At 44.5% G+C, this 13846-nt stretch overlaps 1 protein-coding gene across 3 annotated transcripts in view; it reads left to right on the forward strand.

Moving 5' to 3' along the window:
• The first annotated feature begins 6874 nt into the window (after nucleotides 1–6874).
• The window catches only part of RHBDD1 (rhomboid domain containing 1), a 93600-nt gene continuing 86628 nt past the window's right edge, over nucleotides 6875–13846 (forward strand). The window contains exon 1 of one of the 3 annotated variants that reach the window (XM_044289436.1): nucleotides 6875–7003. The gene's annotated coding sequence lies outside the window, so the exon portion shown is untranslated. Of the gene's footprint in view, nucleotides 7004–13295; nucleotides 13327–13846 lie in introns of those variants that run through there. The other 2 variants (XM_044289437.1, XM_044289438.1) reach the window with 2 other exon arrangements.

Consider the following 13846-nt stretch of genomic DNA (forward strand, 5'->3'; position numbering starts at 1 on the left):
AAATTAAATTTAAAAAAATTATAAAATAAATAAAATGATAAAATACAAATAAAAGGAAAAAGTTTCAAAATAAAAACAAGTCTTAATGTCCCCCTGAGGTCTGTTTATGACCGCTTGGTGGACGTATTATGTTGCACCATTTCCGCCACATAAAACTAAAAATGAAAAAATTATGTTAAAAATATTTAATATTTTATGTGCAAAAATTATTTTGGTAGTCCAACACATGAATACATTAAAATCGTTTGAACCACCATATGCGCTAAATCACAAAAAAAGTGTCTGGTCATTAAGGCCTTTTTAGGCCTGGTTATTATTAAAGGGTTACCCCCCCCCCCCAAAAAAAAAATATATCACTTTCCCAGCTAGTAAGGAAAAGTGCTTACTGGTTATTGCAGGGCACCTATAACTGGGGGCAGAAGATGGTAACAACCAGTGAGCGCCATCCTCTGCAGGATTTTTGCGGTGTGGACAGATCACGGACCCACAACAGCCGTGTGCAAGAGGCCTTAGGCCTCTTTCACACGGGGGTCATGGGTGAGGGCTGGATGCATTCAGGGTGCATTGCGGGAAACCCGTGCGAGTAGGCAATTTCAGTCAGTTTTGGCTGAGATTGCGTTCCGTTGCTCAGTTTTTTCTGCGCGAGTGCAATGCGTTTTGCACTGCGTGTGAGAAAAAAAATGTATGTGGTACCCAGACCCGAACCTCTTCACTTTGGACCATGTTATAATCAAAAATAATAAAATAAATGGGGCCCTGGGTCGCTCATTCCTTGTTTCCTTAGCAACCATGCGTGAAAATCACACCGCATCCGCACTGGCTTGCGATTTTCACGCAGCCCCATTCATTTCTATGGGGCCTGCGTTACATGAAAAACACAGAATATAGAACATGCTGCGATTTTCACGCAATGCACAAGTGATGCGTGAAAAACATTGCTCATCTGCACAGCCCCATTGAAATTAATGGGTCAGGATTACTTTCACACTAGCGGCAGCCTTCTCCGCCAGGCTGTTCCGGTGAGGAAACAGCCTGCCGGATACGTGCATGTCGTAGTTTTATTCTGGCTGCCTCTCGGCATGTTTGCCAAGCTGCGGCCGGACCTCCGGCCTGCCCCCATTATAGTCAATGGGGCCAGAGCGGACCTCCGGCGGCACGGTGCACTAGCGGCAGCACAGATCCGGCAGGCTGTTCCCCTGCCAGAACTGCCTGCCGGAGAAGGCTGCTGCTAGTGTGAAAGTAGACTTATCTGCTCACTGCTCCATGCTGCCCCCGCTGTCTACTTCTTCCAGTTTCCATGCTGTTTACGGGCATTGTCACATACACCGCTCCAAGCAATGCTTTAGATGGAACAATTAATTTTTCGGTCAATGGTTTTGTAAGAGGAGGGGGGGGGGGGGAACGACAACTTGTTTTTTTCCGGTATAAGGTGACGATTTCATTGGTACTATTTTGAGTTACATACAACTTTGACTGCTTGATATTATGTTTTTTGAGAGGCAAGGTGACCAAAAAAGGGCTGTTCTGGTATAGTTTTTTTTTATTCCATTGTTCATCTCAAAGTGTACAGTCGTGGCCAAAAGTTTTGAGAATTACATTAATATTGGAAATTGGAAAAGTTGCTGCTTAAGTTTTTATAATAGCAATTTGCATATACTCCAGAATGTTATGAAGAGTGATCAGATGAATTGCATAGTCCTTCTTTGTCATGAAAATGAACTTAATCCCCCAAAAAACTTTCCACTGCATTTCATTGCTGTCATTAAAGGACCTGCTGAGATCATTTCAGTAATCGTCTTGTTAACTCAGGTGAGAATGTTGACGAGCACAAGGCTGGAGATCATTATGTGAGGCTGATGGGGTTAAAATGGCAGACTTGACCTGTTAAAGGGAGGGTGATGCTTGAAATCATTGTTCTTCTATGTTAACCATGGTGACCTGCAAAGAAACACGTGCAGCCATCATTGCGTTGCATAAAAATGGCTTCACAAGCAAGGATATTGTGGCTACTAAGATTGCACCTCAATCAACAATTTATAGGATCATCAAGCACTTCAAGGAAAGAGGTTCAATTCTTGTTAAGAAGGCTTCAGGGCGTCCAAGAAAGTCCAGCAAGCGCCAGGATCGTCTCCTAAAGAGGATTCAGCTGCGGGATCGGAGTGCCACCAGTGCAGAGCTTGCTCAGGAATGGGAGCAGGCAGGTGTGAGCGCATCTGCACGCACAGTGAGGCGAAGACTTTTGGAAGATGGCCTGGTGTCAAGAAGGGCAGCAAAGAAGCCACTTCTCTCCAAAAAAAACATCAGGGACAGAGTGATCTTCTGTAGAAAATATGGTGAATGGACTGCTGAGGACTGGGGCAAAGTCATATATCCGATGAAGCCTCTTTCCGATTGTTTGGGACATCAGGAAGAAGGCTTGTCCGGAGAAGAAAAGGTGAGCGCTACCATTAGTCCTGTGTTATGCCAACAGTAAAGCATCCTGAGACCATTCACGTGTGGGGTTGCTTCTCATCACAATTTTGCATTAAAACACAGCCATGAATAAAGAATGTTACCAAAACACCCTCCAACAGCAACTTCTTCCAACAATCCAACAACAGTTTGGTGAAGAACAATGCATTTTCCAGCACGATGGAGCACCGTGCCATAAGGCAAAAGTGATAACTAAGTGGCTCGGGGACCAAAACGTTGACATTTTGGGTCCATGGCCTGGAAACTCCCAGATCTTAATCCCATTGAGAACTTGTGGTCAATCCTCAAGAGGCGGGTGGACAAACAAAAACCCACTAATTCTGACAAACTCCAAGAAGTGATTATGAAAGAATGGGTTGCCATCAGTCAGTAAATGGCCCAGAAGTTGATTGAGAGCATGCCCAGTCGAATTGCAGAGGTCCTGAAAAAGAAGGGCCAACACTGCAAATACTGACTCTTTGCATAAATGTCATGTAATTGTCGATAAAAGCCTTTGAAATGTATGAAGTGCGTCTAATTATATTTCACTACATCACAGAAACAACTGAAACAAAGATCTAAAAGCAGTTTAGCAGCAAACTTTGTGAAAACTAATATTTGTGTCATTCTTTTGGCCACGACTGTAGATCATGTGGTATTTTTATAGAGCAGGTTGTTATATATGCAGCGATATATGTAAATTTTTTAAAATGTTTTTACAGTAGCAAAACACTTCATGGGATGAAAAGGGTTTTCTTTTACTTGAAACTTATTTTTTTTAGTCCAACTAGGAGATTTAAACTTTTGGGGGTCTGATCGCTGGTACAATGCATTACAATACATATTGTATTGTAATGCATTGTATCTGTCAAATTCACACTGACAGTTCACCTATGAGATCATTCTGTAGCTGGCAGACTCAGAGAGGCCTTTGTAAGCAACCATCATATAGCATAACAGGGAGCCGATGGGTTCAGAGCGGGAGCTCCCTCTGTAAACTGCTTAGATATTATGGTCAGCATTAAAGAGGACCTTTCACCTAAAAAAAAAATGTAAACTAAGACCATAGCTTTACTTACATGCCCCCATGAAGTGTTGATCGTTTTTTCTTTTTTCAAACTGTGCCCCCGTTTGTCCGCTATGCCCCCCCGGAATAATTCCCGCCGTCTATGGTAATGAGCCAGCCTCAAATGGGCTGGCTTTAAAAGTTCTCCTCGGCGTGCCTTCTCTCTTCTCCCTGGCACGGAGCGCATCCAATCAGCGCGCTCTGCTCTTAGCCGGATAGACGAAATCGCTCCAGTTCTCTGAAGTCTCGCGAGAACTGGAGCGTCTTCTCCCTGGCTAAGAGCGGAGCGCGCTGATTGGATGCGCTCCGTGCCAGGGAGAAGAGAGAAGGCACGCCGAGGAGAACTTTTAAAGCCAGCCCATTTGAGGCTGGCTCATTACCATAGACGGCGGGAATTATTCCGGGGGGGCATAGCGGACAAACGGGGGCACAGTTTGAAAAAAGAAAAAACGATCAACACTTCATGGGGGCATGTAAGTAAAGCTATGGTCTTAGTTTACATTTTTTTTTTAGGTGAAAGGTCCTCTTTAACCGCTGCATCTAAGAGGTTAAACCGCTGACATCAAAGTTATCTCCAGGTAAAGCAGGGGGCAGGATGTCAGTAACAGCCAGGCCTCTGCCCTCATCGGGCAAACATGTATGGCACAGGTCGTTAAAGCATACCTCCCAACCATCCCAGATCCAGTGGGACAGTCCTGGATTTCACTGGCTGTCCCGCAGTTCCGGAATGGCTAAGGTATGTCCCACTCTCAGCTTTCTCTCTGCCCATAGTTGCCTGTAGTGGTGAAGCACAGAGTCGTCTGCTCCACGTTTCACCGTTCAGATCAGCTGCCGGCGCTCTCCAGTGGCACACCATCTCAGTGCTAGTGTGCCACTGTTCGGTGAGCATCAAAGCAATTTTTTCATACTAGGCTGCTCCGTCAGAGCTGCAGCAGCTGGGGATCAGTTAGGAGAGTGTAAGTTCCTTTATTTTTTTACAACATGTGGAGCCTATGGGACAATTTTTTTTTTGTGCCTAAATATCCATTTAAATATTAGCATAAAAATCATCGGATTATTGATATTTTCAGATCCAAATTGCACCAAATAATGAAGTTATGGTCTAATACACAGGTAAAAACCATACTGATAGTTGAGTAAGGGTACTTTCACACTAGCGTTTTTCGGTATTGAATTCCATCATAGGAGCTCAATATCGGGAAAAAAAAAAAAACGCTTCCGTTTTATCCTAATGCATTCTGAATGGAGAGCATTCCGTTCAGTATGCATCAGGAAGTCTTCAGTTCAGTCCCTCTTACGGTATTTGGCCAGAGAAAATACCGCAGCATCCTGTGGTATTTTCTCCGGCAAAAATTCCGGTACACTTGTCGGCATTAATTTCCATTAAAATGTATTAATACCGGATCCAGTACCAAGTGTTCCGGAAAAACGGATCTGGTTTCCCGGTCTGCGTATGTGCAGACCTTCAAAAAATGCAAAAATAATTAATTGTTTTCCAGATGACACCGGAGAGAGGCATACAGTATTTCAATGCATTTGTCAGACGGATCCGCACCCGCAAACAAACGCTATCCGTTTGCATACGGATTTCCGTTTGCAACGGAACTGCCAGCCAGAATCCTCTAACGCAAGTGTGAAAGTACACTAAGGAGCAATTTAGTAAATTTATGAATGCACATTTATGCATTAATTCTCCAGGTCAAAAATAGGGACATTTAAGGATGAAAGAAGGACAGAGGGACTTGGGTCAAAAAGAGGGACACTTGGGAGGCATGCACTCAGGGCCGGTGCAACCATATAGGCGAACTAGGCGTTCGCCTAGGGAGCCGGCCTGCTGGGGGCGCCCTGGTGGGCTCCCCCTGACTGGGACTGCAGCCCTGGGCAAGCGGCTCTTGAGCCGCCCCCAGCGCCGTTACAGGGGGGACAGGAGGTGGAGGTCCTTCTTAAATATGGCAGAGCAGGCATCTGCTTACCCTGATGGCAGGTGCCTGCTCTGCCAGTAAATTACCGGAGGAGAGGAGGCGGGCGGCAATGGAGGCTGTTCTAGCAGCTCCCCACTCCTCCCTCGCGCCCCCTTTGTGATGCCGGAATATGACGTCATTCCGGCCCCGGCATACTAAACGGCGCGCTGGAGGACTGAGGAGCTGCACCACACTGGACCCCAGGGAGGTGAGTGTTTAAGTGTTTGACTGAGTGAGTGTTTGCCTGTGTCAGTGAGTGAGTGAGTGTATGTCTGTCTTTCTGTCAGTAAATGTCTGTATGTCAGTGAGTGTGGATGTCTGTCTGTCAATGAGTATGTGTATATTTGTCAGTGAGTATATGTGTGTGTGTTTCAGTGGGTAGGTGTATGTCTGTCAGTGAGTGCATGTGTGTCTGTCAATGAATAAGTGCATGTCTGTCTGTCAGTGAGTGCATGTCTGTCTGTCAGTGAGTGCATGTCTGTCTGTCAGTGAGTTTCTGTCAGTGAATAAGGGCGTGTCTGTCAGTGAGTATATGTGTGTGTGTTTCAGTGGGTAGGTGTATGTCTGTCAGTGAGTGCATGTGTGTACGTGTGTCTGTCAGTGAATAAGTGCGTGTCTGTCAGTGAATAAGTGCGTGTGTGTTTCAGTGGGTAGGTGTATGTCTGTCAGTGAGTGCATGTGTGTACGTGTGTCTGTCAGTGAATAAGTGCGTGTCTGTCAGTGAGTATATGTGTGTGTGTTTCAGTGGGTAGGTGTATGTCTGTCAGTGAGTGCATGTGTGTACGTGTGTCTGTCAGTGAGTGCATGTGTGTCGGTCAGTGAATAAGTGCGTGTCTGTCAGTGAGTTTATGTGTGTCTGTCAGTGAATAAGTGCATGTCTGTGTGTCAGTGAGTGCATGTGTGTCTGTCAGTGAATAAGTGCGTGTGTGTTTCAGTGGGTAGGTGTAGGTCTGTCAGGGAGTGCATGTGTGTATGTGTGTCTGTCAGTGAGTGCATGTATGTCTGTCAGTGAATAAGTGCATGTCTGTCTGTCAGTGAATAAGTGCATGTCTGTCTGTCAGTGAATAAGTGCATGTCTGTCTGTCAGTGAATAAGTGCGTGTCTGTCTGTCTGTCAGTGAGTATATATGTGTGTGTTTCAGTGGGTAGGTGTATGTCTGTCAAGTGAGTGCATGTGTGTATGTCTGTCTGTCAGTGAATAAGTGCATGTGTGTCTGTCAGTGAGTGCATGTGTGTCTGTCAGTGAGTGAGTGACATGAGGGGGCGGCAAAATGGATCTTTGCCTAGGGTGGTAAAACTCCTTGCACCGGCCCTGCATGCACTGATGGAAATCACTAATCAAACACTGAGGTGTAACTGCGCACTACTCTGTAGACTCCCTGCACAGAGCAAGAATCCTCCCCTAAAACAAGGATCTTCTCATTCTGCCTGACAGCTAGACCCGACTAGCAGATCACAGAACCATTCCCTGGAATCATCGTGCAACTCCTGCTGAAACTTGGCAAAGTAAACGGAGCCGCCATCAGGTGCACCCAGCGACCCCACCACTTAACTCTTTCCTCCCTAAGCTGTCTGCTCTCACATCTCCCGAGTACAGAGACCTGCCCTGCATAGGAGCAGCTACTCTGTTTAACCCCTTCCTTCCTCGCAAAGTACCACTTCCCTCACCCTGATGCCTCTATGTTAACGCCTTCCTTTCACCAACATTGACCCTCTCCTGCCCAACAGGGTTACACAGTCAGCCTCTCCCTCGCCCATAGTTAACTCTTGCTTTCCCTCTCAACCCTTTCTTCTTTATAGTTGCAGGGAAAATTAGATTGATGGGGGGGGGGGGGGGATTTTATGTATGTTTTAGCCAAATCAGGTAATCAGGTGGTTAAGTGTATTGTGTAATAGGATATATATACTCATATACATACACTTTAAAAAATAAAAACGGAAAATTGCTGCATCCTGAAGGGGTTAAATAATGATATTGATAACATGGCAGGTGGGTTTGATGGGTAGTATAGAGGATTATGTATGAGGAGTTCTTATCAGTGCTACTCTGGATTATCGCGATACAGATCGGGCTTCTGTGGATCGGTTCATGTCTTATATTTTAGATATGATCCCAGTGGTTCCAGCGGTTTGTTGGGCTGGTGTTTATTCCTGATAGTGCTATTTCTTGCAATTATGCAGTGGTGAATCTAGTGTTTAAAGGGGTCCTCCGGGCTTTCAGAATAGGTAATCAATATCAGATTGGCAGGGGTCCGACTCCCAGCACCCCCACCAGTCAGCTGTATGAGGAGAATACTTAACGTCTCCCTTCTCTCTTCCTGTTCATGCTGCTTTGCCAAAGAGAGCAGTAGAGCAGGAAGAGAGAAGGGAGACTCTCCTCATACAGCTGATGGCGGGGGTGCCAGGTGTTGGACCCCCACCAATCTGATATTTATGACCTATGCTGAGGATATGTCATCAATATTTAAAGCCTGGAGAACCTGTTTAACATCTTTCCCAATTCCAATATGGTGCTAGTGACAGGACTTGTCATCAGTCATGTGATCAGAGCTATGGCTGCAAACAATTCTCGTCTTTATACAATGCTGTATGTTAGGGGGTCAGCAAACTGCGGCACTCCAGCTGTTGCAAAACTACAGTTCCCAGCATGCTTCATTCAGTTCTATGAGCAGAGCAAGTATGCATGCTGGGAGTTGTAGTTTCACAAGTGCTGGAGGATGCCTACCCTTGCTGTATGTTTTCTATTATGATGAAAGGAAATTTCTTTATAATGTGTGCGTGTGTATATATCTAGATTTATATATTATTTTGGGAATAATGATAAGTACTCCAGGGATACATAGTAGCGCTGTGTCAGTGTGGTTTATAGTGAATGTTGTGCAATAGTCTCGAATTAGGACAAGATACTGGGCATTAACCCTTTCAGGGCCCATTTTTGCAAATCTGAGTGTGTCACTATATGTGGTAAAAACTTTGAAATGCTTTTACTTATCCAAGAGATTCAGTTTGATTTCTCGTGACACAATGTACGTTATGTTAAAAGTAAATTTGAGTTGATATGTTTTACCTTTATAAAAAAAATATATAATAATAATTTATGGAAAATTTTGAAATTTGCCATTTCCTAAATTTGAATTCCTGAGCTTTTAAGGCTTCATGCACATGGCCATGTGCCCGTGCAATTTTCGGTCTTCAATGCACAACCGTGCCTGCGGAAGCGGACCATTCATTGAATGGGGTCCACGATCCACATCAGACGGTCTGGACTGCAAAAAAAGTAGTGCATGCACTCCATGGTGCTTCCGATCCGTGCTTGCGTTCCGCAATGCAAGGTATCTTCCGGATTGTGGACCCATTCAAGTGAAGTCTATTTGCGGGCCGCAATATGGGCACTGACCTGTTACGGTCATTGGCATGAAGGCTTACACGGATAGGGATACCTCATAAAATAGTTATTACTTAACATTGACATTATTTTGTAAATGTTATTTTTTTTAGGACATTAGAAAGTTAGCATTTTAGAAGCAAATTTAAAAATTAAGGAAAAGTTCCAAAATCCACTTTTTTTAAAGGACTAATTAAGGTTTGAAGTCACTTTGCGGAACCTAAGGCTCATGCACACAAGTGTGTGTCCCATGCCCGTATTGTGGACAGGGAATATACGGGCAGCGGGTCTGCAATCCTCAAGATACAGAGTGGTGCGGAGAGGAGACACAGATTGAAAGCCCTCAGAAACACTGCAAAGTGCTTCTGTGGGATTTCGGTCTCAGCGGCAAAAAAAATTAGAACATGTCCTATTTTTTTGCGGGGAGGACCAGCTCTTGCAGATCAAGAACCCATTCATGTCAGTGGGTCTGCACCCGCAAACTGCGTGCACGCTTGTGTGCGTTAGTCTTTTACGAGAAACCACCCATAAATTACCTCATTTTAGAAACTACACTCCTCAACTTATTGAAAACTTTCTTAACCTTTACCTGTTTCACAAGAATTGAAGAAAAATAGAAGTGAAATTTCAAAATTTCCCTTTTTTTGCAGATTTTACATTTTAATAGTTTTTTCCCCCCTGTAAAGCAGCAATGGTTAACAGCAAAACAATTCTGAATATTTCTTAGGCCTCTTTTACACGAGTGTGACGGATTGGCTCCAGATGCGTTCAGGGTGCGTCCAGTGAAACTCGCACTATTTTGCAAGCAAGTTCAGACAGTTTTGTCTGGGATTGCGTTCAGTTTTTTTCCGCACGGGTGCAATGCGCTTTAATGCATTTTTCAAGCACATGATAAAAAACGGAAGGTTTACAAACAATATTTCTCAGTAACCATCAGTGAAAAACGAAAATTGCATGCGCACTGTGGGGGGTTAGCTCTTCTCCAGGGGTCATTCACACAAGTATTTTTTACCAGACACCAATTTTAAGGTCCAAACACTTTTATTTGGAACCTCAGCAAAACAAGCATAAATCAGACAAAATAAAACACCTGCCCTCCTGGGCTCTAACTAAACAAGGTATCTTCCTACCTTACTTAAAGCACCATTCGCACACGGTAATTACAAGCGTCTTTCCCAGCCCAGTGTCCCACAGCCGCCTGGCTGTACAGAGCCTTGTTCACACCCAGTCTCACATCCAGTACCTTTTTGGGGAGGGGGGGGGGGAGTGGGGCCCAGTAGTCCCTCCAACTCCGGCCTAGTGACCCTTGCACCCAGGTGTCACGGCGTCCCCCAATGCTCCGGCTTGCACCTAGCCCCATGGTCCCTCAGCCAGCCCGGCTGAGACTACTAATACAGAACCTCCAGCAGGACCCTGTTGCACAATGAATCTCCTTCCCCTAGACCAGGCATGGCCAACCTGAGGTTCTCCAGCTGTTGCAAAACTACAACTCCCAGCATGCTCAGACTGCCTACAGATATCAGCCTGCAGCAGTGCATGGTGGGAGTTGTAGTTTTACAACAGCTGGAGAGCCACAGGTTGTCCATGCCTGCCCTAGACTGACACTCTGGGAGGTGCTTTATGCCAGCCCGAGCACCTCCAGCTGGTCTCACCTGTGGTGGAATACGGGTGTGGACCGCACTATCCACCCCTTCCTTGCCTCTCACCTCTCTGAGATCTGTCACTATCTCACAGCACTTGCTTGCGGATGCAATGCGTTTTTCATGAAGCTTCATTCACTTCTGTGGGGCCAGGGATGCATGAAAAACGCAGAGTATAGAACATGCTGCATTTTTCACGCAACGCAGAACTGATTTGTGAAAAAAAATGCTCATGTACACAGACCCATTGAAATGAGTGGGTCAGGATTCAGTGCAGGTGCTATGCGTTCACCCATACGGAAAACTCGCTCGTGTGAAAGGGGCCTTACGCCGATTATGCAGTTTACAGAAACACCCCATATGTGGTCATAAACTGCTCTATGGGCACACAGCAGGGCGCAGAAAGTAAGGAGCGTCATTGGTTGATAAACAATATACGAGTGTATTACTGTAGTGCTGCGGCGGCATGAAGCGCACAGCGTCATAGCAACCAATGACGCCGTGCGCTCCTGTTCTCAACAGGAATCCAGGCCGTGTTACCACGGACCGCTATCTGCCGTGGAACACGGCCATGTGCATGAGGCCTAAAATGTTGCATAAGCTGCCCATTTTTCATTTTCACAAGTGGTAACAGGAGAAACGGCACAACACATTTTGTTAAGCATTTTCTCATGAACATGGAAACAGCCCATATGTAGTCGCAAATTGTTGTTTAGGCACATGGCAGGGATCAGAAGAGAAGGACTGCCATATGGTTTTTGGAAGGCAGATTTTGGTGGAATGGTTTACGGGCGGGCGCCATGGCGCCATGAAGTACAGTCATTTTCTGACAACCATACATTTTATTCTTCTCTCAACTGAACTTTATCATTGGCTCTACTTTGGGGTATATTCGTTTTTGTTTTTTTTATCGCTTTTTATTTTCCTTTTTGGGAAGCAGGATAAAGAAAAGGCAGATACTCTGCCATTGCTTTTTGGGCTCTGTGAATACCGAGCAGGAAAAATGACATGTTACCTTTATTCTGCTGGTCAGTACAGTTACAGAGATACCAACTTTGTATATATTTTTTTTTTACATTTTGCCACCTTTACACAAAGCATTTTTGAAGTAAAAAATCCTGTTTTTGTGTCGCCATTTTCTGAGAGCCATGTTGTTGTTACTGGTTTGGGGGTTCATTTTTTGCAGGATGAGTTGACGTTTTCATTGGTACCATTTTGGGGTACTTTTCTTTTTATACAGCATTTACCTGACTGGCTAGATCATGTGATATTTTTATATAGCATGTCGTTATAGACACGGTGATACCTAATATGTCTATTTTTTTGTTTTTGTTTACAATTTTACACAACAAAATCATTTTTGAAAAAAAGATCCTGCTTTTGGTGGCAGCATCATGCTGTGGGTGTGTTTTTCAGTGGTTGGGACAGGCAGACTGGTCAGGGTTGAGAACAAAAGCTAAATGGAGCAAAGTACAGAGATATTCTTAAAGGGAACCTGTCACCTGTATTTTGTGTATAGAGCTGAGGACATGGGTTGCTAAATGGCCGCTAGCACATCCGCAATACCAAGTCCCGATAGCTCTGTGTGCTTTTATTGTGTAAAAAAAAACTATTTGATACATATGCAAATTACCCTGAGATGAGTCCTGTACGTGAGATGAGTCAGGGACAGGACTCATCTCAGGTTAATTTGCATATGTATCAAATCTGTATTTTTACACAATAAAAGCACACAGAGCTATGGGGACTGAGTATTGCGGATGTGCTAGCAGCGATCTAGCAGCCCATGTCCTCAGCTCTATACACAAAATCCCGGTGACAGGTTCCCTTTAATGAAAACCTGATGCAGAGCACTCTTAACCTTCGAATGGACTGAAGCACACAGCCAAGACAACACAGAAGTGGCTTAAAGGGGTTGTCCGAGTTATTTTTTTGTTCTTTCTATGCAACTAACTAGGCAAATATAACAACTTTACAATTAACTCACTTTATCTGCATTGCCTGGTTTATCAGATTTGACTAATTGTCACATGACCTGTGATGTCAGCTTCTCTCCCTGCTCTGATAAAGTTTGTTTACAAGCCTGTAAACCAGAAGTCACTGTGCTGGCCACACCCCCCTTCACTGCCCGGCTGTCTGCTCTCTCCTAGGATTCTTAACCCCTTCAGCTGCACAGACTGGGTAGCTGCAGGCAGTGAGGACACAATGCTGGGCACAGGAGCTGACAGACTAACTATTATACAGCTGGGACTTGTAGTTCTACACATACAAGTTGCTGTTGATTCTCCCAGCACTCAGGGCAGCTCTTGTATCCACTCCCTTAGCAGTGCTGGGGGAGGGGCAGAGATTGTTTGTTTGTTTTGCGTGTAAACAAAGGGCCAGGGAAATAAGGAAATATATATTTATTTGTTTTGCCTGAAACTTGCTTAGCTTAGTTATTTATTGCTGCCCATCAGATTTTCAGTGCTATATATATTTTTTTCATAACTCGGACAACCCCTTTAAGGGCAACTTTGTGAATGTTCTTGAGTGTTCCAGCCAGAGTCCTGAACATCTCTGGAGAGACCAGAAAATGTCTGTCCACCGCAGGTCCCCATCCAATCTGACAGAGCTTGAGAGGATCTACAGAGAAGAATGGCAGAAAATCCCCAAATCCAGGTGTGCAAAGCTTGTGGCTTCATAAACTAAATGCTGCAATCACTGCCAAATGTGCATTATGTACATTATGGGCATTTTTGGTGTAAAATCCTTCTACACAGGTTGTTATTGTCATTGCAGTGGGAGCTGTGGAAAACCAGACTAACCAGTCCTGCGACTCTAAATGGTCAGTATGGTCAACCTTTTCCCCATCGCACATCACAACAAGTGAAAGAAAAAACAGTTTCTGCTTGAGGCCACAACATGTCATTATTAGGAAGCATCTCCTTAGTTTAACATGTTTTCTGCTTGTGGTTCTATTATTCTCTTTAGTGCAATGTAACATTGTATCTTTATAATGGATAGAAAAGCATTACAAGCAGCACAGCTCTGACAGTTGTCACAGGCCTGGTTTCGCTGTATGGCCATGGTGTACACAATGTAGCAACGAGTCACAATAAAATTGTGTTTCCTTATGACATTATACAAGCCACTGTGTGGCCATCACAAAAAAATCCATCCCTTGCAACTTGTTTGCAGTCATAGTAGGGTACTTTCACACTAGCGTTTTTGTTTTCCGGTATTGGATTCCGTCACAGGAGCTCTATACCGGAAAGGAACTGATCAGTTTTATCCTAATGCATTCTGAATGGAGAGCAATCCGTTCAGGATGCATCAGTTCAGTCTCTCTTAAGTTTTTTAGCCGG

Source organism: Bufo gargarizans, chromosome 4 (genome assembly GCF_014858855.1).
Source record: "Bufo gargarizans isolate SCDJY-AF-19 chromosome 4, ASM1485885v1, whole genome shotgun sequence".
Lineage (NCBI taxonomy): Eukaryota > Metazoa > Chordata > Amphibia > Anura > Bufonidae > Bufo > Bufo gargarizans.